The sequence below is a fragment of the Notechis scutatus genome, chromosome 3 (genome assembly GCF_049901735.1).
Source record: "Notechis scutatus isolate UNSWTSFEM ecotype Mainland chromosome 3, rNotScu1.2, whole genome shotgun sequence".
In the NCBI taxonomy this organism is placed as follows: domain Eukaryota; kingdom Metazoa; phylum Chordata; class Lepidosauria; order Squamata; family Elapidae; genus Notechis; species Notechis scutatus.
In genome coordinates, this window is record NC_142011.1 from 51,342,209 (window position 1) to 51,368,410 (window position 26,202).

Below are 26,202 nucleotides of genomic sequence, written 5' to 3' on the forward strand. Positions count from 1 at the left end.
TAGATAGATAGATAGATAGATAGATAGATAGATAGATAGATAGATAAAAAATATAAACATTGGACTTCCGGTTTGAAGGTCTTCAGCGACAGACAGGAATCCGTGATCGTGCGCGGTTTCTGCCTGGGCTCGCCGCTGGAGTGCCCCGAGCCGGCTGGTTTCAGGGCTAAGCCACCCCGTAGAGTTGGTGAAGAGGGGGGAGACCACCAGCAGGGTCGAGGGGAGCTGCATCTATCCTCCTCAGCTGGCCATTACTCCCTTTCCCGAAGGCAGTAGGAGCGGTGGTCAGAAATGGCCACCTCAAAGAAGAACTCAACCGGAAAAGAACATGCAGGAGGAAGATAAGAAGTGAAAGTTTTGGCTGACCAGGCTAAGTTGAAAAAACAACAACTAAGGTACCCTGGAATTTAAATTTTACAAGAAATAACATCGCTCCCAAAGGAGTCGGAAGCAGCGAAAGAAAGTGAAAAGGGAAAGGTTTGGCTTTTTTCCCCTTCTCTCTCCTTCCTTATATTGACAATTAAGAATAAGAAATTGGAAAAATCCACTTTGGCATCAATAGGCAATTAAGCTGAAAATATAACTAAATGCCAAAGGGACAATAAAGATTTCTGGACATTAAAAACTTCTTCTTCTACAAACAGGAAGGGAGAGAAAAAGAATAAGGGCAGGGTCTGGAAGAGGGAGGAGACTGCCTGGACTTTAAAAGAATCTAAAGTAAAATTTCAATAAGACTTCTAAAAGATACATTTTAACTGAAACTTTGCAACTAAATAGTAACCCCAGGAAGAGAAAGTGAAAAAAGAAAAAGAAAGAGCAAAAATAAACAGCTTGTGTGTATTTGGATTACTTGGTGACTTTTGGATTTTTGGTTATTATATTTCAATGACTAAAATCAATCGGGTGGTTGTTTAAATATTTCTACAATGGCATCACATTTGGATGAATTGAAAATGGAACTTAAAAAGTACAAAGAAGATGCACAAGAAGGGAAGGGTTCTTTTGGCTTCGTTTTTCAATTCTTAGAAATGGATATTTGGAACTATGAGGAACAACAAGAAAAGACTGTAAAACAAGAGACTGGGACAAAGAAGAAGCCATCTTTAATGAACAAGTAACTCTATGTGAGGAAGAAAAAGGAAAGGGGGAAAAGAGGATGGAGAATTTAAGACTTAAAAAAACAACCAAAGAAAAGAAAAATAATTGGAAAAATAAGTATAATACTGGAAAGCAACAGAAAAGGGGAATACAAAGAGGGAAATAGAGGTAGAAAGACAAAGGGGTAAAAAGGGAGAGAGAAGAAGAGAGGAAGAAGGAAAGGAAAAGAAGTTACAAAGGTCCGGAGCAAGATATAAAGAAACAGGACTTATTTAGAGATAATGGGTGAAAATCTAATTGAAAGGGGGATTCTGTAAAGGTACATGAGATTGTGTTGTTACATTTGTAATAGAAATAACTTTAGAAAATTGGAAACAACATATGATTAGAATGAGGGATAGAATGGTTAGTGTAATTTAGTGAAATGTTTGTGAATAAAGTAAGTGAAATAAAATAAATGAGAAAATTGAATTAGGAAGGAATGGGAACATTTTAATTAGTCAATGTTTTATAAAATATAAGTGAAGGGGGGGGGGGAAATTGACTATGGAAAGTTTATTATTGTTCCCATAGAAGTATGATATTTAATTGAAAAGTAACATGAAAAATGTTAAGACTTTAATGAATATTAATATTAATGATAGAATTCAATTGGAATGGAATGTTGTTTTAATTATATACATTTATAATTTTTTCTTTTTTCTTTTTGTTCAAGAATACTGTGTGTAGTTTAAGAATGTACCAAGCAGAATCCGAATGGAAGTTATGTATTATATTGAGTGTTATAACTTTAGGGGAAAGATATAAAGGCGTTATACTCCAATCAGTAACTACAGGAGAAATTTTGTTTAATGAGAAAAGATAACAGACAATTGAAACAGGACAGACAAAAAAATATAAATATAATGATTTGAATTGAGATGAAATAAATAAAATAAAATTGAGGAAATTAAAAGAGGGGAGAAACCATGTAGAAAATGTAAAATAGTAATAAGATATGGAATAGAATATAAAAATGAGCATGAACCTGAATTTGCGTCTGTACGAACAAATGTAACCCGGGATTATGCTGCTTTCAAAAAAGATGTTTTAATTGTATTTCTTTTCTTTTTGTGAAAACTCAAATAAAATTTACAAATATATATATATATATAAACATTCCAAAACCTGAGATTGAAGTACTTGATATTCATCTTGGTCTCATTTTGTCAGGAAGCCTCTAGGATAAAAGAAGCCCCTAAAGTCCAGGAAGCAATTTATCATTGCTTTTCTTTGGCTTTTTAGTCTAAAAGAAAAAAAAGAAAAGATTTTGAAGTTTTAAATGGATATTCATACCACACATCTCTTCTGCCACTCCTCAAGTAAAAACTTGTCCATTTCACTGTTTAAGGCTATATAAAGACTGTAGTTGGTGAAGTGGGAATTAGTGAGACTCAGAATTGTTAGATAAACACTGGGCAGGTGTTTCTACACTTTCAGGGCCAAAAACAGAGCAGCTAAATTTCCACAGCTCAATTCCTGCACAAATTGTCTTTAATATATGACTTCTTCTCTGCAGTAAAGCAACTTATCTAGTCATAATTGATTTGTGAAGCTTCTGCTGCTACCAAACTTTGAGTTGACATTGAAGATTGGAATTTATTACAGTGCCTGGACGAAATCTGATAAATTACCTTTTGTTTATTGTCAATGCCCACTAGTCAATATTACCTTTCCTATGTGTCCCAAGATGGATCCAGGGCTTTTCCATTTTATTTTCCTTGTGAATTTTCCAAAAGTATTTTGGGTGGATGGCACTGAAACAAAACACTGAATTAAATAGGCCTTTGACTAAATTTATACAGTCTTTATGTTCTTAGTAGGGATTAATTATCTGCAAAACATAATTGAAACTGCAAACAGGTCCCTAAAGGCTTAAAGCAGCTTACTCAACCTGATAGCCTCCAAGCATGTGTACTTTCTGAATCCCCAATAGTGTCCATGAGAAATGATCCAAGGAGAGTGGAAATGAGGCCAAAAGATATATGTCATGATCCTTTAATAGAGTTTCCAAGCTACTGAATTTGGTTACTTTGATCCAGTCAAATTGGTCTGGCAAATAATAACAACATTTGATCAATAATAAGAATTCTAAAAGGTACTTGTGTTAATTTTGCAACTATATAACTGTCTATCATGATAGATCTGCTGTTGACAGTGTGGGCTTTAAGCATCTAGCTCAAAGAAATATAAAATTCCCAAAATAGAAGAACAGTAGAAATTAATACTGGAGATATTAAAATTGAAATAAAAACTTGTAATTAACAATATGTATTAGTGGGACCAACGTATAAGAATCTGAAATTAGACAAACTCAACCTGTATATGCAAATGCTCAGCAAGGGACTGTATTAATTAATATGAGGATTTTAATGCAGAATGGATAGCACATGAAACACTAGAAGCACTGGCAGAAAAGAAAAAGAAGACCTTCATTAAACCATTCTGTTTCTGCATTTAAAAGGAATAATTAGTGCAAAGACATTACTAGAGTTAAAATTAATGCCAACAGGTATTGGTGCTAAAGGCAATGTCAGTTTAACAAACACCTAATTCAGCCAGGAATATTTTGCTCCAGGCTATGCTGCAGTAGTTAGAATTTCAACTTGGGATAGCATTTTTTTCATTTGAAAAAGAGTTTTCTATAAGAGAACTGCTTGTGTACTTTGCAACAAAGGTGGATTTTTCAATTATAAAGACAGGCATGAGAACCGATATTCTTCTTCTGAGAACCAATAGATTAACTACAGATGTGGGATAAAACTTGGAAGGATCTCACACTTGCTGCATTTTCATGGCTATCTGGTAAAATATTGATGCTGTTCCTTTTAGTTTTCTTACTAGAAAAAATGCAAAATCCATATGAAAAAGCAAAAGTAAGGAAAAATTTTCTGGCCACCAGCTAAACATTTTTTTTTCCTTGGAATTTGGGTTGCAATGGTGGCATATCATGCAAATAGATGTAAAAATTCAGGATTTTCTAAGAGATCAATGTAAAAAAAATTAACACTGCATTAAACTCATTTTAGGCTAGACTATAGGTTTCCTGTATTTTATCCTCAGTTAAATAGGGGCTCTGGGAATTGAAAAAAGGGACTCTGGGAACAGGCACTCAGTAAAGGTTACTCATCCTTGTTCTAAAAATCTGGAGTTCCTATTTGAAAATAATTATTTCTCCTATCTGTAGCTCCACATTCATAAACAGAAAAGGTCTGAAAAATATTACATTTGTAAGCAGAAAACATCTCCCTTTTCACTGAAAAGTGCTGAAATTACACCGACAATAGTCTGCAACCAAAGAGAGTTTGCCCATAGACTATTAATTTAAATCTTTTCCTAGTTCTCTTTCAAAGGAGTCTGATCTATTTCTGCATGAGAGAACTGCAACTAAATGAATGGTAGCTAGAGAGACCACAATACATCTGCTTACAATGCCCCAAAGTAGCACGAATGCAACATCAAAGAATAACAAGGAAGCCTTCACAGAATGGAAACATAGCCCATGTTACTCCCAGCCTGTTTGCTCATATTAAACTTAGGCAAAAATCAAAATTATTTGAGATACTTCAAAATCAACTCACATATTCCTATTCAGATTACATCTGTTCACCATACACACGGCATCACACCCTAAAAATAAGTGTTTATGATAAATTAATAAAAACCAGTCAAAACATTGTTCAGGGCATGAAAAATGGTGAGGTATGAAATATTCAAGATATTTGCATACATTCATATGTGGTAGTCTTTTGGGTTCAAAGACATGCTGTTGTGCTGTTCCTCTCTGGACCTGGAGGTGGCTTGGTAGTCTCAATCTAGAAGCATAGAATTTAGCATAATGGGAGCACAATAGGAACACTGTGCTAGACATTGTTGTAGTAATGATGGATGTTGTGTTATGATGCTGTTCAGTTTTGGGTGGCACCTGTCTCCAAAGCTGGTGAAGGCTTCATGGGGCTCACCAACAGGTTCTGTCAGCAGCTACACTTTCTAGTTCCCTTTGCTGAATATCACAGTGGCATAGGATTTCTTTCACAGTATCTTTGTCCTCAAGGTCTCTTTCCAGGTTCCAGGATATCAGTGGTTCTCAACCTGTGGTCCACAGACCCCTGGGTGGGCATGATTTCATCAGAGGTGGTCCACAAAGGCTTTAAGAAATGTTATTATATAAATCTTGAGTTGATCTTGGTGGTCCAAGTCCGTGGTCATGGTCTGTAGCCACAAAAATATTTAAAGGGTCCATGGTGAAGAAAAGATTGAGAACCACTGCAGTATAACCATAGAGCAACTGGTGAGGCATTTGGCAGTCAATCATTGTGATAAACACTCACTCATCTCATCTGGGCTTCAATAATCAGGGACTCTGCATGATCTAAGATCTCCAGGCCAACAAATACCAAGGATGGAGCAAAAAGCACACATGTGAAATTTCTCCAGTTATTTGATGTGCCTTCAGTATTGAGTCCAGGTCTCACATCCATATAGGAGAGAAAGGAAACCCATAGCTCTGGAAACCACTCAGCTTTGTGGAGATTAAGATATTGTGTGGACTGAGCACTCTGGTAAATACAAAGTGATAAAGCAAAATCTTAATGTAATTAGTTTAAAAAGAAACATAAGATAGTCATCAATAATTATGTTGGGTTACCAAACTGACACCAATAGACTTTTAGTTTTCTGCATGTAAAGAAATGTTTAGTTGTAAACAATAGAAAGCTGATCTCTAGTTACTTAAAAAGCAAGGTATTAGCTGGATATCCCCTTCCTTTCTTCCCTCCTTCCTTCATTCCTTCCTGCTTCCTGCCTGCCTGCCTCACACCCTCCATGAGTTCATCAAATTCTTCTATTAGTACAATATGAAGAAGTCATAGGTTGCTGTTTTCTATTCAACAACTATCTATAATCTCACTGAAGCTCATGAGGCCAAGAAAGAATTATTTGGGAACCAAGAGTTTTGACTACAGGGTTTCTAGGCTAGATGATCAAGAAGAGATGTCATTTTCCACTTTGTTGCCAATAGATCCCAAAGCTCCAGACAACAGCTATGTTCAGCTTAGGGAAGGCTGCTATGGGAAATAAATGTAAGGCAGATCCTACTTAACAACTGTAATTGGGTCTAGATTTTTTGTCGCTAAGTAACATGGTCATAATTTAAGTCTAATGTCACATGACCACATCACTTTGTGATGGAAATTCTGGCACTAATGGTTACTAACATTAAGTGAACCCACTCTGTTACCATTTGCTGCTGGCTTCCCATTGACTTTGCTTGTAGGAAGCTGACAACAAAGGTCACAAATGGCAATCACATGACTGCAGGATGCTGCAACATTATAATTGTGAGGCTAGTACCGAATACACAGATTGCAATCATGTGACCACAAGGACATTGTCAGCAATGTAAGTATGAAGAATAGTCGTAAGTACCACTCATTCAGTGTTGTCATAAATTTGGTTATTAAGCAAAGACTACCTATATCAACACAACCCTGGTGTCTTTATAACATGAGCTTAAAAATCTCTTTGAAGGGGCATGAATAAGCCAAGTGAATGAGCTTCTAGTTGCCTACTCCCGTGTTTATTAACAAAGACAAAATAATAATTCAAAGTCTCAGAGATGAATTAGATTAGATTAGATTAGATTAGATCCAACTTTATTGTCATTGCCATGGATACAGGCAACGAAATGCAGTTAGCATCCAACCAGAGTGCAAGACTACAGTAAAATATAAATATATGTATGCAAATATGCAAGGCATCTATGAATATGTCAGTGGAAAACACAACAAAATGTATGTACACGAGCACACAAAGATAAGTGTGACTGCACATATATGAACATATACAACTGTACAAAATGTTTATGGACACGTTGAATATAAATACAGATGCACAGAGAATTATACAAAATACATCATATATTATCAAGGGAAGCATCAGCATATATGTGGGGACAAACGAACTGAGGCGTTCAGCAAGGAAACCACTGTATGGTAAAAGCTGTTCCCTAGTTGCTGGTCTTAGATTGCAGGTACCTGAACCTCCTCCCAGATGTAAGAAGAGTAAACAGTTTGTGGGCTGGATGCAAGGGGTCCTTAACGATGCTGTGGGCTTTACGCAGACATTGTTTCCTCTGAATGTCCACAATGGCAGGAAGTGGAATCCCTATAATGTGTTGGGTGATTTTCACCACCCTCTGTAATGCCTTTTTTTCTTTTATAGTGCAATTTCCATACCAAACTGAGATGCAGCCAGTTAAGATGCTCTCAACTGTGCAGTGGTAGAAATTAGTCAGAATAGCTGAGGAGAGGTAATTCTTCCTCAGTAATCTCAGGAAGAAGAGGCTCTGGTGAGCTTTCTTAATCAGACTAGTGGTGTTAATCTGCCAGGTCAAGTCCTCAGAGAGGTGGATCTCCAGGAACTTGAAGCTGGTGACACATTCTCCCGTTCTCCTGTAGATGTATATAGGAGAGTGTGTGTGACCATTCTTTTTCCTGAAGTCCACAATGAGCTCTTTGGTCTTGTTAGTATTAAGTAATGTTATTGTCAGCACACCACATAGCTAGGCACTGCACCTCCTTCCTGTATTCTGAATTGTCATCATCGTTGATGAGTCCGATCACCGTAGTATCATCTGCGAACTTGATAATGGTGTTAGAGCCATACACAGGTCTGCAGTCATAGGTGAAGAGAGAGAACAGGAAAGGGGCTCAGCACACAGCCTTGGGGTATGCCAGTACTCAGTGTGATAGTAGATGAAGTGGAGTTATTCACCTTGACATGTTGTGGTCTGTTTGTCAAAAAGTCCAGTATCCAATTACAAAGTGTTAATACCAAGGTCACCAAGTTTAGTGATCAACCTGGAGGGAATGACTGTATTAAATGCTGAACTAAAGTCAACAAACAGCATTCTAGCATAGGTATTCTTATTGTCCAGGTGTGTCAAAGGGATGTGTAATGCTATGGAAACAGCATCCTCGGTACTTCTGTTCTTGCTGTAGGCAAATTGGTAAGGGTCCAGTGTAGTTGTTTTGAGATGTGCCAGGACTATCCGCTCGAAGCACTTCATGATTGTAGGTGTAAGTGCTATAGGCCAGTAGTCATTCAGACATTCTGGTTTGGAGTGTTTAGGCACTGGCACTATGGAAGTGGTCTTGAAGCAAGTTGGTACAGTTGCTGGGGAAAGAGACAGATTGAAAATGTCAGTCAAAACTACAGACAACTGTTCAGCACAAGCCCTAAGTACACGTCCTGAAATGCCATTGGGGCCCGCAGCTTTACATGTGTTGATCCAGCTCAGAACAGTACAGACTTCAGTGGTAGAGAGTGTGAGGAGCTGTAAGTTTACAGAGAGTCTGATCTTGGTGACTATCTCCTGGTTGTCTCATTCAAAGCAAGCATAAAAATCATTTATCTCATCAAGAAACAAGATATTAGCAAATGAGGGAGTAAAATGGGCAGGCGTGTAGTCGGTAATATTCTGGATGCCCTGCCACATGCGTCAAGGGTTTGAGATATCAAAGTGATCCTCAATACTTAGCTTATAGCTATGCATCGCTTTCTTAATACCCCTTCTCAAATTGGCCCTAGATGCACTATAGGCCTGTCTGTCACCGGATCTGAAAGCAACATCTCGAGCCTTAAGCAAGAGATGGACCTCCCTATTCATCCATGGCTTCTGATTAGGATATATGATGATCTGTTTTTCAGTTTTACCCACTTTATTTGAAATCTGTAGGAGAGGTTTCATGATTGCTGCTAACATTCCTGTGGAGTAAAACAGGGGTGAAGGGCAAGAAGGCCATTTCCCTCTGGCTATGCCATTTATGGATTTCCAAATAGCTATTTCCAATACGAAACCTTTTTGTGCACCATAGTGCTCAGCTATAATGAAGTGATCTAAGAGTTGACACTGGTAGCATTTCCAGTGTGCATCAGGGTCCTTTTGCCCCTGGGATGTGTCATCTAATTACCAGACTGGAAATGGGAAGCAAGCTGCCTTCTTCACAGGTTAATAATATTTGGTGACTTCATTATTTCTTGGGAGATCAATGAGATTCTACAAAATGGGAAAAGAATCATAAGAGAAGAACTGTATAATAGCCCTTTGAAGGAAAAGCTACGCTAAAGAGCAAGTGGCTGATCTGCTCTGCTGTCATTGATGGCCTGTGCAGCAAGAAGGGTCATGGACTTTGGTCAGCTGCCATTGCATGTCTGAGAAGAGGTATAAAACATTGGTCTAGGCAGTTGTTGCTGATATCAGGCAATATGCAGATTGTGTAGCTTGGAAGCAAGAACATTTCTGTGTGCAGAAGATTTTGATATTTTCTGAACTCTATATTCCATCTAAATGATATTGGTCAGAAGAGAAAACATATATACTTGCAAAGAATAGGAACCTGATTTTAATGGTACATGGACAAACTCCTAAACAGTGTCCAGCATCCACAGCTTGACATTCTGGGTTATGGGTTCCTGTTAAAATCAACCTTGAAAAGAAAAATGCCCAAATTAGGTGCTTGTTACTAATGGGTTAAAAGTTAACAATCCACAAACCATTCAGATTCACCTTCAGCAGCATCTGTGTCTTCAGTGGGGTACCTGCAGTCATTTGTTCATTTCATTGTTTTCAGCAGCTTCTTGTATTCTTTATCACTGAATGTAGAGGAGATACCTTCCCTCAATTAATTTGCAGGAAAACCTTCATATCATAAATGCTGCATGTAAGTTAGAATGTTGCATAGAGCTGTTACATTAGCAGGTACTCAGTTATAGTTAATGGTGCAAAAACAGAATAGACTCCTATCAAATATAATCAATGGGTGAAGTATAAGAAAAGGAAATGGAAGACAAAAATGAGGTTTCACACCAAAATAAAATGAGGCAAATAACACGTGAATGTAGGAAATGACATTTCTGACTGTGTATTCATTAGCTTTTTTAAAGATGTATAAACTACCATTTAGAATAAACAATTCAAAGGCAAACAGCAAAGAATAATGCATAATCAAACAGTGATTAAAAACAATAACCAATGGGACATTGTTCACAGTAAACATTAACCCAGTATTCAGCATCAGTTTAAAATCCAGTGGCTGAAAATTTCATGGATTTTCTTGGACATTAAATCCATTTCAGCTTTACAAAGTGGGTACAACATAAGATATATTGTAATATGATGCAATATACAAGTAGTCTATAGTTGATCAAAATTAAGAAATCTGGTCCAGATCACTGAAATTTAACTTGATACCTGAGGCAGAATAAAGTTCGGAAAAATAGTCTTTCTTTTTTATAGACTCATATAGGAAAACAGAAATTTTTAGGTGGTTGAACTTATCTGACTCACTCTTAAGGTCATGTAAGATCTTTGATATCTCATTGTGATGTGTTGGCTAGACATTTTGACATTAAAATTGTTCACATTCTTCATAATTCTGCTTAGACCCATAATTCTGCCATGAATAAATTTAGCATTAGCATTGTATCCTCCCATGCTATGTGGATATCAGACAGCAAGAAATCTCCAGCATTTTAGGTGAGTACTTCAGCATCTTCTTATATAATGTCTAGAGTCTTAAGTCTTCCACAAATGTTTTTTGCCATGTATTTCACAGGCATCCACTTAGTCATTTGGCATTGGAGGAGGGGAAGATTTTTCTCTTATGTGAGATTCTAATTTCTTCTTCACAGGAAAAAGTGTTTTCAGACTCTATTTTTATTACTTTTAAAAATACTATTACTGGACCTAAAAGATTTTACAACTACAGGCCAGTAGCCAATCTTCCCTTTCTCAGCAAGGAATGAAATTGATTTTTTGAAAGCCATTTAAAATCAAATTTAGACTTAGTTTTGGAACTTAAACCCACCATGATCACACTGCATACTTCTGGTGCCTCAGAAGAGAATAAAGATATTGCCAGAAATTGACCAGGGAATAAATCACAACTGCTCATGTGCAAGTTCTAAATTAATCAGAAAAAGAAAGCCAACCAGTTTCCACAAGCTATACCCACCATTTTTGAAAATAATCTTAGGAATCACTGAGATTACTAAACCTCATTGAAAAAAACCCAAAGAAACTATGGAAAGAAACCAGAGTTGTTAAAGATGAATGTGAGACTGCCAACATTCAAGAAACAGAAGAAAGCAAATTGAATATCAGAACAAATGGAAATTGGTGGAAATTGCCAAGAAGAGAAGCTAAAGCCCCAAAAGACAGAAATCTCAGGAAAGAATTTAAGAAAGAATTTCAGAAGGCTGTTAGGAGGGACAAGGAAAAGTATTACAATAGCTATAAAGATATCAAAGATGGAAAAAGACCTGGAGGAACAAAGAAAATCTAGACCTCTGAACTCAGAAAAAGGAATTTCTGACCTCAAATTGACATTAGAGGATTCCAACAGAAATATAGTTACTGATTCCAAGAAGATTAAATGAAGATGGAGGAAGTATACTAATATGTTATAATAGAGATATCAAAATCCAAGATACCTTAGAAAATATTCCCAATTTACCAGAATCTCTAGTATTAGAAGATGAAGTTAGATTAGCATTCTGATCATTACCTAAAAACTACAGGAATTGATGTAAGAAGAAACTGTAAAGATTCAAACCAAAGTATGCCAGGAAAATCTGAAGAATGGGGAATGGCCAACAAATTGATAGGGGTCAATCTATGTAACACCAACATACAAAGAAAAATTATATAAAATTCTTAATTTCACATGCTAGCAAAATAATGCTCAGAAACACCCAACACAGATAAGAGCCCTAAATTGTAAAAGGAGATGCCAGTTCAAGCTGACTTCCAAAAAGAATGAGGAATTGGGTGAAATTTTCCCTGGAGGGAAGGGTTACATCCCAGGGAACCAAGAGACAATAAAGTTTAGATAGTTTGGTTGGGAGAAAGAGGGTCAAGATAGCTCCTTTCTAGATGGCACCGACAATGGCTGCCTCAGTGAAATGCTCTCTAATGGTTTCTTTATTCCTTATTATTATCTGCAATTTACTATGGATTTCATACTCACGAGACCATCTGCTAAAAATTAGGCAATGTTTCCTTAAGGAGCAGCTTTCTGATTCCCCACCCCCACCTGTCTTTGCAAACATGGAGGAGATTCTAACCAATTCCCTGGTGCATACGAGATATTCTAATTTTCATTATGATTTAATATTATACATTCATCCAATGGTTATATATTTTATATCGTATTCTATATCAATCTATTAACTTTTATTGTAAGGCTTACTAATCTATTTCTTTACCATGTCTTTTATCTAACCATTGATAAAATAAATCCCATATCATATAAAATTGTTTATCCTCATGTTCTCTAATTTCAAATGTCAATTTACTCATTTCGGCACAGTCCATGATTTTCTTAATAATTTCCTCCTGCATAGGTATTTTTTTCATTTTTCCAGTTCTTAGCAAATGCAATTCTAGCCGCTGTTAAAACATTTACAATCAAATATTTCAATTCTTTACAATATATTTCCGGTATAATTCCCAATAAAAATATCTCAGGCTTAAAGTCTATGTGTTGTTTTGTCATTTTTTCCAACCATGTGTGGATTATAACTATAGTCCAATATCTTTTTGTATCCGAGCATGTCCACCACATGTCGTAATATGAACCAGGTATCTGATGACATTTCCAACATTTATCCGATTTATCCTTGAACATCCTGGCAATTCTCGTCGGGGTAAGTGCCACCTGTAAAACATCTTATACAAATTTTCTTTATACGCAGTTGACATTGTCATTTTATAATTTTGAGACCACAATTTTTGCCATTTATCTAAGTCAATCCCATATCTGAAACTTTTCCCCCACGTAATCATTGTTCTTCCTCTAATTTAAACTCTAGCAAATGTCCATAAAGTTTTTTGATTACTTTTTCATCAGTACCTGTCAAAATTTTATCTAAATCAGTCAACTTGTCATAGATACCTTCTGTTTTAACATCTTTATCAAATCTAGATTGTATTTGCAAATATGAAAACCAATTCATTTTTATACCTTGTTCTTCCAACGCTTGTATAGATTTCAGTTCACCCTTTTCATTCAATATCTCACCATATCTAACTGTTTGTTCATTTTTATATAATATTGGATAGGAAAAAGCTTCAATAGTAGATAACCATAGTGGAATTTTTAAATAATATTGCTTTTTTATCTTCTCCCAGTTTAGAAACAATGCTTCTCGAATATAATGTCTTCTAAAATACCCCTGCATTTTAGTTCCCTTATACCAGAGGAAGGCATGCCACCCTAACAGCAGGTCATGTCCTTCTAAATTCAAAAGTCTAATATTCCTTAATGTTATCCACTCCTTTACCCACATCAGACTTGTCGCTTGGTAGTATAATTCCCAATTGGGAAAAACCAATCCTCCTCTTATTCTTGTATCTTGTAACAATTTAAGTTTTATTCTCACTTTCTTCCCTTGCCAAATGTATTTTAGCACTGTTTTGTTTAAATCTTCAAAAAATTCTTTCCCTAATCTGATTGGAATTGTCTGGAATAAGTATAAGATTTTGGGCAATACATCCATCTTAATTGTAGATATTCTCCCAATCAGTGATAATTGTAAATTTTCCCATTTTATCAAATCTGTTGCAATCTATTGTTTAAGTTTAAGATAATTGTCCTCCTTAAGTGTGCTACATCTTGGTGTTATATGTACCCCTAAATACTTAACCTTGTTTGTGACCTGGATCCCCAAAACTTCATCCAATTCTTTCTTTCGTCTTACTAACATGTTCTTTGCTAAAACCTTTGTTTTATCTTTATTTATTTTCAAACCTGCTACTTTCCCATACTCTTCTAACTTTTCTATCAGTTTAGGTGCAGACTCCAATGGATCCTCTAATATAAATACCAGGTCATCTGCAAAAGCTTGTAATTTATACTCTTCTTTTTTAATTTTCATTCCTTTTATTTCTTTTTCTTCTCTGATGTTCCTATTCAGCACTTCCAGTGTTAACACAAACAACAGAGGCGACAGTGGACAGCCTTGTCTGGTCCCTTTTCTTATATCTATAAAGTCTGTTAACTCTCCATTTATCATAACCTTTGCAGTTTGTTTATGATATATCGTTTCGATGGCTTGGGTAAATTTTTTACCAAAGCCTATTTGGCCCAATTGTAACAGCATAAAATGCCAATTCACATTATCAAAGGCTTTTTGTGCATCTATAAACATCAGACCATTTGTTTTTCAGGATGTGCCTCATAGTATTCAAGTGTATCTAAAATTATTTTCATATTATCTTTAATCTGTCTCTTCGGCAGAAATCCATTTTGATCAGGATGAATAAAATTGTTTAAATATCTTTTCAGTCTTTCTGCCAGAATTGAAGCAAAAAATTTATAACCTGAATTTAATAGTGATATAGGTCTGTAATTTTTAACTTGCTGTGGGTCTGTGTCCTCCTTCGGTACAAGTGTGATATATGCTTCTGACCATGTTTCGGGTATTCTCTTCTTTGTCATAACTTCATTCATAATTTCTAATAAGTGAAGATTCAATGTTTCCTGGAATGTCTTATAAAATTCCACTGGCGGACTTCCGGTTTGTCGACTTCGCAGCGGCAGGGATTTGCGAAGCTGCGCGATCCCTGCCGCGCTAACGCTTTGGGGCTCCGACCCAGACGGAGTGCGGAGCTAGGCTGCCCTGCAGGGGCAGCTGAAGAGTAGGGGATCCGGAGAGGGGTTTGGGGGTGTTGCAGACCCCTCCCCGACGGTAGAACCTTTTCCCAGGACGGTGCAGTGGCGGTCCGTAATGGCCGCCACAAAGAAGCTGGCAGCCGGGTAAGAATGCGCAGGAGGAAGTGGAGAAAGTGCTTGAAAGGAGAAAGTTTTCTTGGCTCTAGGACTCTAAGACATATTTAATAAAATTCCTGAAAAGTATGACTTTCTGAATAATACCTGCCAGAAGAGGAAAAAAGCGGCAGTTTGATGGTGCTGAAAGGATAGCTTACCCTCTTTTCCTACGGAATAAATAACTGGATATTAAGAAACCTATTTTTTAGGTGAAAAGTGGTTTTAAGCGATGAGTGGGAAGAGAGAGGATTAAAAGAAAATATTTGTATGCTAAGACTTTGTTGGAGGAGATGCCTTAAGGATTTGAAGACTAGAATATATTGTAATAAGATTTTAAACAGAATTGGACTTTCTTTCTCTTTGATTGATATTACCCCAGAAGGAGAAAGTGAGAACTCTGCCTTGGTTTGGACTGACTGATAACTTTGGGACTGCTTTATTTTTTTTATTTTCTTTGGAATATTCTGGTTGTTGTAAGAAGAAAGAAGGGGAAAAGAAAAGAAAAGATTTATAATGGCTTTTTCTGTTGAGGAACTGAGAAAAGAATATGAGCAAGCAAAAAAAATGGTAAAGATGGTGTGGAAGAAGCTTTCCTTTTTTAGAAATGGCGCTTACTAACTATCAACAAACATTACAACAGATGAAGACAGCAGAGGAACAAGAAAGAAAGGAAGAAGCCATCTTTAATGAATCTCAGAATTTGATCAAGAAAGAAGGAAGAGAGAAAAGAAGAGAACTAAAGGACTTAAGATCTAAAAAAACATTTAAGAAAGGGAAAAATAAGGTGCAAAATCAATATGATGATAGTAAACAAAAGGGAAAAGGAACACGACAGAGAAGGGAAGCCAGTAAGGCAGAGGCTAGAAGAAGTGGGGGTAGAAAGGTTTGTTGGGAGAAGAAAGAAAGGGAAAAGGTGGAGAAAAGCTACAATGTTTTGAAATTAAATGGAAATAAGGAATTTTTTTTTTAGGGATAATGGATAAAGTATAATTTCTTCAAAAGATTTTGCAAGGTACATAAGATGAGATGGTAGTATTGTAATGGTTTAAGAGTTGATAAGAGATTAAAATGTTAAAATGTTTAATAATGGTTGGTTTTAAAATTTAATAATAAGGGAGGTTTAGAATACTGTTTTAATTAAAGAGTTTAATAAGATTATGGTATTGATGTTATTATAAAATTTTTATTATAGTATTTGTTTTTAATATCTGGATTTATTGTCTAATTATGTATTTAATTATTCTGGATGTACTAGTTAGATAGAATGTACCAAGCAAAATCGGATTGGGTATTGGATGTTATTTTAAAGGTTAATTTGATTAATTTAGGGGTGAGATAGAAAGGCATCATACTCTGATTAATGATTTCAGGAGAAACTTCTTTTCTTCTTTTTATAAGGAATGAGACAAAGGGATGATAAAGAATGGACAAAAGATACAAATATAATGATTCAAACTAAGATGATTAATTAAGATAGAATTAAGAAGAGTGAAATATGTGGAGAAGTTAATATAGAAAGCTTAGAATGGTAAATAAAATAAGTAATGATATGTAAGATGAGCATGAATATAATTGAAGTCCATGAAGAGAGAGATACCTGGGTCCAAGTTACTTTCAAAAAGATTTTTTTTTATGTTTTGTGTGTTGTGTGTATATGCTTTTTTTGGGGGAGAATTAGTAAAACTTGCAGAAATATAGAATGAGAATAATGGTAACTAAGTCAGAAAGAAATAGATGAAATAATAATAATGATATTGAATAAGAGTAAAGAGAAGTAAAGAGAAATTGAATAAGAGGTTTTTGTATGTTATATGGAAATGGTTTAAAACAGAATCATAATTTATCTGACTTGTTAAATTTACAATGAAAAAAGGTTTAAACATGTAATGAATAATGATGATTTGTGTATTTTAGAAATTAATAAAACTTGTTTTAAATAAAAAAAAATTCCACTGGCAAACCATCCGGACCTGGTGCTTTCCCAATGTTTTGCTTTTTTAAAGCTTCTGTTAATTCCATCATTGTTATATTACTTTCTAACATTGTTTCAATATCTTTGGGTATCTGGGGCAAATTTGCTTCCTGTAAGTATTGTTGAATTCTTTCTTCCTGAACACTCTCTTGATGATACAGTTTTCCATAGTAATCTTGAATAATTTTCTTCTTCTCCGCATTTCCATAGCATACATGTCCTTGTTCATTTATCAATTGATTTATTCTTCTTGAATCTATTTCCTTTCTCAATTTATATGCTAGCCATCTGCCTGGTTTATTTGTATCTTCAAAATAGTTCTGCTTAGCATTTCTAATTTTTTGTGTTATTTCTTTTTCCATTAGCCCCATTTTATGCTTAGTTATGTCCATTTTAATTTTAATGTCCTTTTTTGTGGAAATTTCTGTAGTTCTTTTTCCAACTTTTTGTAGTCATCTTCCAATATTTTAAAGATTTTTTTCTGTTTTATATTTCTTTTCCTTGTATAGTCCATTATCAAACCCTTGTATGAGCCTTCATCGTGTCCCAGAGGTTCTGTAATGATGTATCCTCTTTTGTATTTTCTTTAAAGAAAAAAGTCAATTCTCCCTCAATTTTCTGTTTAAAGTCCTTTTCCTTTATTATCATATTATTTAAAGTCCATCTAGATCTCCTTTTTTGTCCTTTCCATAGAAGTGTTATTAGATTGTGATCTGCCCAGGTACTTGCTTCTATTTCAATGTCTTGTATGTTAGAAAGCAATCCTGTTGACATCCAGATCATATCTATTCTAGACCATGATGCATGTCTATTTGAATAAAAGGTATATTGTTTATTTTCCACATTTCTCTCTCTCCATGCATCTTTTAAGTTTATCTCATCTACCATTCGAAAGAAGGATTTTGGCAATGTCTTTCTTGTTTTCTTTGCTGTTTTTTGTGTTTTATAATCCAATTTGTTATTTATTATTCCATTAAAATCTCCCATCAGACAGATATTAGCATAGTCCAGTTTAATTATTTTCTTATGTAATTTCCTGTAAAAATCTTCTTGATTATCATTTGGGGCATAAATTGCTATTAAAAGTGTCTTTAGATTATTGTCTGTTATCTCCACCATCAAAATCCTTCCATCATCATCTGTATATATTTGTTCCACAGGGATTGTATCTCTAATGTATAACACCACTCCTCTCTTTTTACAATGTTTTTGTTGTTTCAATATATAATCATGTTGTTTTTTAATATGTACTCCTTGTAGGCAGATTATATCAAATTTTAATTTCTCTAACTTATGAAATACTTTTCTTCTTTTAATAGCTGAATTAAGCCCATTTATATTAATTGTAATCAATTTTTTCCCATCCATTTTAGACTTTGTAAGAAGGATTTGTTGCTCTAGTAGATCTTGGTTCTCGTTGTTCTCTGGGTATTAAAAAGAAAAAGCAAGAGAATAAAAAACTTTTCCAAAGAGTTATTTTGAAGGGAAAAAATAAAAATTAAAAAGGAAAGACCAATCCAGTTTAAAAGTTAAAAAGTTTTAACAAAATCCAAAGTTCCAATAAAAAGAAGAAAAAAACCTTCAGGTTTAATTTGTGCTTAATCTCACTGCTTGAGCACTTTTATCTTCACTTTTAAATTTAATTTTTAGTCTTTTAGGGTGTTCTCTCCAGAAAAAAATAAGTAGAAAATTATCTCACCAAACTGACACACTTTCTTTCCAGCTTTCTTCTGTTCCGGAGCTGTCCCAGCTTCAGCAGCTTTAATGGCTGCCTCTCCACCGCAGGAAAAAAGGGCCTCTCCTGGATCTACCAGGGACTTTGTGATGTCCCTGGGATCGACAGGATGTGCCCTCCTCTGTCACCATCTATATGGGACAGTTTAGATCCGTTGGGACCGTCCTGCAATGGAGATATCACCAGCGATCTTAGAGCTTAAAGATCGCATGCTGTACCGCTGCGACGCAAGCTCTGCCCTCTCTAAGTGCGATAATTGAGGAGCTTAATTTAGTAAAACCTTGAAATGAGAGCTCTGAGCTTATCTACAGAGTTTCTCCCTTCTGCCAAGATTGATGTTATCTTTTCTTCAGCATCCAATTTAGGTCAGTCACCAGGACCAGAGCTTTTGGACTTATGCTCGAGCCCATTTTCAGGGAACTTCTCTCTCACCAGAATGTGATATAAGGATGTAGGATATCCTCATGATATGAGGATATCTTTACTGTCTTCTAGCAACAGCTATCAGTAAGGATATGGCACCTCTTCCTCCTCTCTTTTCTCCTTCTCTTCCTCATCTTCCTCCTCTGTTTAGCATTTACTGTTTTTTCTTCACCTAAGCAGCAGCCTACCTTTCCTAATTATTACTTTTGTTCTGTATTGATGAAAACTCTCTATCATCCAGGCAAAGGTGTCTAGAGGTTGAATCATGGCAACTGGACTAATTTTTTGCTAGTTTCAGACATCCAAGGAACTTCATCAGTCAGAGCAAGTTAGTTTGGCTAAAAATCATTGGAACGTACTAACTCTTGCCTCACCAATTTCAGGGGTTTCCTCCCCTAAAATGCATTGCAATATGTCAAGACTCTCATTCTAACAAAACTTTTTTGTTTGCGTGTTTGTTTCATTCTGGCATTTGTTTTCAATATTTTATAACACATTTTTATTTATGTGAGATAATAACATGGGATTTATACTATGTTCAAAAGAAGTTTATAGTAGAACAAAACATACAGTATAGATCAGCTTTCCATGTTACTTGTTAGAAAATTATTTATGTCTTTCCTACAGCTTTCCCCATATCTTTCCCCTTCCTTTTAAAAATTATATGTGAATCTTCCCTACTCCCAAATATGCAGGTATTTCTTGTCATTTATCTAGTAGTATACTACATTATTATCATTGCTGGAAAACTGGGATTGAGAAAACACAGACAGTGGCTCAAGGCCAAGCAGTGAGTTCAACTTAATCTTAGTCATACCTGGAGGAGACCCAGTAAAATTAAAGCTTCTTCTCTAATTAGATCTAAATCTGAATCAAACCCAGTGAGCTGACATTAGAGATGCCCTTAATGAATCCTTGTTGCTATGATCCAACTCCAATTTTTTATACACTTTTCTATTCTTCAGTGAATCCAATGTTTCTCCAAAATGAATTTCACACATGGCTAAATAAGAGTTATGATAATTTGGCCAAAAGCAAGATTTTTGTCACCATGAGTGAGGGTGGCCCAATGGGCCATTAGAGCATAGAATGAATTTTATAAGCCTATATTGGAGGAATTTGTGGGTAGAAAGTTAATGAGATTTAATAGGAGTACAGTAGTAAATCTCTATGCTGGAAATAAAACTCACAACCACAGTATTAAAATGGGAAACCCTAAGTGACAAAACCCAAAGAATAGTCTTGAAAGAGATAGAATATCTATTAAAGAAAATAGCTGAGGCCAAAATGTAAGACTAGCTATATCAAAAACACTAATATAGATCTTATTAAATCCACTATGGAATAATGTTCTTAAGCCAGTCTGAGGGGAAAAGGAATACCAGTGGTACAGAAGAGTCCAGAATGAACAGAACAGTATCTTTGCTTGGTGGGGGGGATATTAAATATTGAGAGTGACAAATGATAGGCCTATACCTGCTGCAATCTCCTGGTATAGATTTGGGTTCCCCAAGGTTAGGGGGAGGGCCCTCCTGGGCCACAGTTAATTATTACTGAAAATTAATTGGTCATTATGGTGTGCCATGGAATAAATTAATTAAACCTGCCTTAATATGATGCACTTAACATGAAACTGGTCCATAAATGTATAAGGATGGTAAGGAAGAAAAAAAGAGTTCCTTGCCACCAAAGGAATGTGGGATCAAAGGCAGGTAAGGATAACCTTGGGGAATTTTAGTCCCAATGCTTCTACAAGTCTCTTTGTTGGGGAAGATGGATTTTGAGGTACGATGCTGCAAAGATGTTTTTATCATACTAATAAAGCAGTGAGATCCTGCAGAGACCCCTTTATGTCAGATTAATGTTTTTGATTGGGTTACTTCTTCTGCTCAGGAATTGAAGTCTTGGGCACATGGCATATGTAATAAATGAAACTTTCCCTTTTCATATGTGATAGATATTGGACTTTGTGGTCTATTTCTCATAATGTTTAATGGTACCTTCTTTAGGATGCTTTTTTAAACATTATATAGATCTTAGACAGAGCAATTTTATAGCTACACATGAAGCAGATAGAGGCTGCTGGTGTCCAATCCTTACTTTGCTGGGAAGTGGAAGTTAAGACTGTGTGACTAGAAAATCCAAAAAAATGATGGAAAATGAGTATGCGAAGTATTTTACGATGTTGACACTGTTCCTCTATCTACCAAAAGAGTTAATCTTAGTCAGCAGATAACTTTTTTGATAAGAAGGAATTCTCTCCCCCAAATACCTCTTATTCAATTAGAATTATATTGATCTGGCAGCCTTCTGAAGGTGGATTGATCAAGAATTTAAACAGATCTTTGCTTGGGCTAGGTGTTCAATTAATACACATAAATGGACAGCAGAAATGCAATTTTCAGAGCAAGTCAAGCACAAGATCAATTCCATTTTGTACATAACAAAATTCTTGGAAAGGGATTTGTTGCTTTTCCCCCCTTATATTTGAAGGAACCTCATTCAAAAGTAGTAAGCAATGAACATTTCAGAAACATCCAGCCTCGGGATTTTTTTCCACACAGCATAGAACATCTTTTCCATGCCAGGTTTATGCCACTCGCTTTGCCAGGACGTTCTTTGCATGCAAAGACCCTAATTTCAGAAAGTACCTGGAAAGTCTTGAACTGGAGAGAGGAAGTAAATGAACCCCAGGACTGATCTAGAATAAAACCATTCCCAGTGTTTCTGAATATATGTAAAATACTTTTTCTTCCAAAACAATTCATTGTTCAGCTCTATAATCTCTCTTTCTATGCAAATTTTCATGTTGGAAGGCATAGTGTCCAGGTGATATTCAATGGTGATATCAATGGTGATAGGTAGATATTCAACTACCTAACCCTGAAGGAGTAGAGACAGAATTGTGGAGATTGCTGTTCGGCACAGCATTTTGGTTGGCAGAGTCTGACCAATCAAGGAGACACTATGTCAACTCATAAAATATTTCTATGGTCATTTTAGAGTTGCCAACAGAAAGGGAGAGGGTAAGGGGTTTGAAAGAGCAGTGCGGCAGTTTGGAAATTGAAAGTGCACTCGATACATAGTTTTTCAGAGATAGTAACTAGGTGACTGAAGTTTCTGCCATGAAAAAAATCTAACTGGAGAACATGATTGATGACTCTTGGCTATGGATGTGTCTCATTGGAGAATATGAATTACGATACACCCAGGGGATGGGGGAAAAGCCAGGGTCAAGTATGACAATGAATTATGTGTCTCAGAGTCAGCTACACCCAGGCAGTGCCTGACATGTCAACTCCCAATAAATCCTTTGAAGTTTTGGAAGTTTGGCTTGAGGCTCATGATTTAATTGGGGTAACTGCCAGAATCCTGACAGACTATGAAGTTGCCCATGTGCATTCTAGACAACTGTTCCTCATGGGATGACTGCAAAAATTGTGGGTTTTGTGGTTGACTTCTGAATTGAACAGCTTGGAATCAAGGGATTTCAATCATTCTTAGAACCACAATGCAACTTGTAATGAACACCCCAAAAACCTCACTTTCTTAACCACTATCAGATAGAATCAATTTAAAGTTAAAGAGAGATGTCCCAAAGATGCTTTTTCCCAAAAGCAACTGGATTTCCTTGGATTTCTTTTCTTTGAAAGCGTTTTGCTTCTCATCCAAGAAGCTTCTCCAGTTCTAATTTACAACTAAAGCCACAATATCTTATACTTTATGCCTGTTTAGAATATATTTCTTCTTCTTTTCCCCCTCTAGCCACTATTTCCGCATGATGATGAGGGTATCCATTCAGTCATGTTTGACTCTTGGCAATTCTATGGGCCAGGTCTCTCCACATTTCCTGATCTTGCACTGCTTTTTGAGTTGAGTTGTTTTAAGCTCTGGCTGGTGTCAGCTTTGATGTTGTCCACTTGTCTTGTTTTAAAACTGCTAACATGTTACCCATGTGTAACAATGGGTTTTCCAGTGCAGCAACACATTGGTGGTTTGGTATGTTTGCAGTTATTCTTTTATAGCAAATGATTAGGTTGTACTGCAAACAATCAAAGAAATGCACATAAAGTATTCTAGAAATGTTCATGGGGTGAGAATCCTGCAATTTATCTTTTCTGCATAGAATGGGGGAGAGAGTTTTTTTTTTGTTGTTGTTGCTCCAGCAACTGTAGCAGTTCAAGCTGGTCATTGAACAAATTATATTTTTTGTACTGTTCCATAGGTTAGCTGAAAGGGCCCAGATTGGTTCACTGTTTGGTCCACCTGCTCCCTATATTTCAAAGCTGAAAGAAATCAGAATGATTGCAGAGTGCTTTGTGATGGAGTAAGGAATGGAAGTGAGGTTGGACAGAAAGCCCTTGTCTAGCAGCCAAGGACATTTTTAGTAGGATTTGATATCACACTTCTGTTTATCTTTGGCTGTAACTCTTAGTGAAGTTAGTAGCAGACGTTTTGAGACATTGCCTATTTCATGGTTGACCATCTAGTTATTCTCATTCCCATGTGTGAAATCAGAATAGAAATCCAGATCACATATACAGCACTCACATGCAATTTCTCAAAATTCCAGTCTCATGGTATGAAACATTCTGATTAATACCATCTACAGCCTTTAGAAAAGGTATAAAAAAATCTGGATTCATTGAAGGACTTACAAAAGATGTCTCAGAATCTCTTCATAAGGCTTTCTACTTAATTCTGCAGGCTCAAACTATTGTATTATGATTTTATTTATCTTGGTATGAAGCTCTATACAGCTGGAAAAGTTTAAATAAGATTATTGTTGATTTACATTGAACTCAAGCAGTGCATAGAAGTTTGGCTAAATAAGCAGAGTTTTCTGAATTTCAATACAGGTGGAGATTCTACCTTATGTCAATTCAAGAGATGTGTTTGCACAATATGCTTAACCTCATTATGAGGGAGATTAAAGTGTTGTGTGAATATCATAACACGGTATGTATCAGGGCTGGAACTGGCTTTAATCCAAAAGAGTTGTTCAGGTCTAAATTAACCTTCAGACAACTGTGCCATTTGATCACAGATGAAGGATTAAACCTTCTTCTTCACTAGAAAAATGCTTCCTTAAAAAGAGGGCTTGTTCTAGGAATTCCATTTATTTTTACCCTTCCACAGCTGCTTGGAAAGGAAAAACGATAGAGGAGCAAAAAAAGGTGGGAGTTGGTAAACGTGGTGGCTCTGACCTGCACTAACTACTATATGTTTTGATCTTTGTGGTGATCCTGTTGTTTGTTATACTTCTTATCAAAAGATATTTTTATTTAAAAAGCAACATAACTCATGAACTCAACCAGCAGCTTGGGTCAAATGTTCTATAAAACAGCCAGTAATTAGTAAATTGCTGGTCCTAATCTTAACTAATACATTTATAGTATATGTGTGTTTGTTTTAATCAAATAAATTAATTAATTGCTTCTGGTTCCCAAATGTGATTCAAACCAATGTCTAAAGATTGTATTGATCCAAGAACATTATCAAGTCCACCACTTTAATTTATAAGTCCAAATATAAATCATCAATTGTGGTTTTGGTAGGTATATACCATATTTGAGATACAAAAATCTAGTGACCACTAGATGGCAGCAATTGGTTGTGGTTGCTGCCATCTAATGGGAATACAAATTTTTGCAGCCCAGATATGACATATCTAGTTTGGGGAATGGTGGGAATAATTTAACTGTTAGATGTATATCTCAGCATATTTCAAGGAAACCTTTTTTCAAGAAACCATTAAACCTAGAAATAACATACCATATTTAAGTAATTTCAAGCATTTTTACAATATCATACCTTATCACTTTTTATTTTGTTAAACTAATTTGTTTGGACTTTTCTTACTGATATTTTTAATAGTCTTGCTTTTATTTCAATCTGTTAGGTTCCCCTTTCTAATTTTTTTATCTGTTTCCAAAATTTCACCATTTATTCCACTGCTCTAATTCTTAGGTGATTCTGATTAATATGTAGCCCTTATTCTTTCATATTGTATAATGTATTGTTCACATCTCTTTTATACGTAATCATAATTTTGATGGGTATACTGTAAAGAGGTTATTCCATCATTTACAGTCCCCTAAAGAAAAGAGTTTCCCTCCAAATGTGTTGCAACATAGTTTTTGGAACAAAATCAATCTACCTTTTTTCTTTCTTTTCCACCTGATGTATATCCCACTGTTTGCCTAGATTTATATCCCACCTTTGGGGCAAGAGCTCAAGGCAGTCCTCTACTCATGGCAGAATACCTTATGCCACCAGACTTGAAATTCTAGAACTAAACCTAGAACTATGCCGCCTTCGGTCCGATCTAAGTATAGTATATAAAATCATACAATGCAATGTCCTACCTGTCAATGAATACTTCAGCTTCAACCATAACAATACAAGAGCACACAATAGATACAAACTCATGGTTAACTGCACCAAACTTGATTGCAGGAAATACGACTTCAGCAACAGAGTGGTCAATGTCTGGAATACTCTACTAGACCCTATGGTTTCTTCCCCAAATCCCAAAAACTTTAACCTTTGACTGTCTACTATTGACCTCACCCCTTTCCTAAGAGGTCTGTAGGGGGCATGCATAAGCGCACCAATGTGCCTACCATCCCTGTCCTATTGTTTCTTTTTATTTTTCTTATATGTACCCATGTATTCATAACTATGTTTATACTTATACCTATTATCTTGTAAGCAATTGACAAATAAAATAAAATAAAAAATAAAATAAATAAATATCCGGTCCTCCAATTTCTACTCATAACAACTCTGTGGGATAATTTTGGCTGCAAGACTATAGTTGGCCCAAAATCAGCCTGGCTGGTAGTACACTTGGCATCTCAGTCTTGCTGGTCCTAATCCAATGTCTTAACTGGTACATTTATAGTATATGTGTGTTTGTTTTAATCACATATATTTTAAAATTAAAGTTGATGCCATGAACTCTCTGTAGTAATCTACCAGTTATTTTATATTAAAGAAGAGATGTAAATATTTAGAAAGGTATCAAGTGTCCTATAGAAATATAACTTCTTATTCACGGGGAAATCTTTGCAGAGCAAAGCCACATTCCTTCAAAGATA